Source organism: Harpegnathos saltator, unplaced genomic scaffold, assembly GCF_003227715.2.
Source record: "Harpegnathos saltator strain DR-91 unplaced genomic scaffold, Hsal_v8.6 scaffold167, whole genome shotgun sequence".
In the NCBI taxonomy this organism is placed as follows: Eukaryota; Metazoa; Arthropoda; class Insecta; order Hymenoptera; family Formicidae; genus Harpegnathos; species Harpegnathos saltator.
Genome location: NW_020229947.1, coordinates 698,875 through 699,289, shown reverse-complemented (window position 1 = coordinate 699,289; position 415 = coordinate 698,875).

Sequence of the window (415 nt, the reverse complement as noted above, 5' to 3'; positions counted from 1 at the left end):
CTCTTAAACATCTTAGATAAAAAAATCAATAGCACGATTCGCTGATAACGGATTTCTGATTCACCCGACGCTTATTCCATTAAAAGCGTGTTTTGTCGAATTTTCAAGATTTTATATATTTTTCAGTATCTTCTCATAGGATATAAGAGCTGATATATGTGTATATATGAGTATGTTTTTATATACATTTCTCCTTTAATTCAGGCTTTAACTCATAAATATTTCCCACAAAATTTCGCAAGAAGAAGGAAAATTTCACGATACAATTGACAAATGTCATATATTTATATTATTTTAAAATCAAATTACTTTCTCCTGATTGCCACAAGCTTACCTCTGTGAAGTGGTTAAACAATAGTGCGGATTTATGTGCACATGTGTACTTTTATAGAGAAAGGTAGAATTATTATCCAAT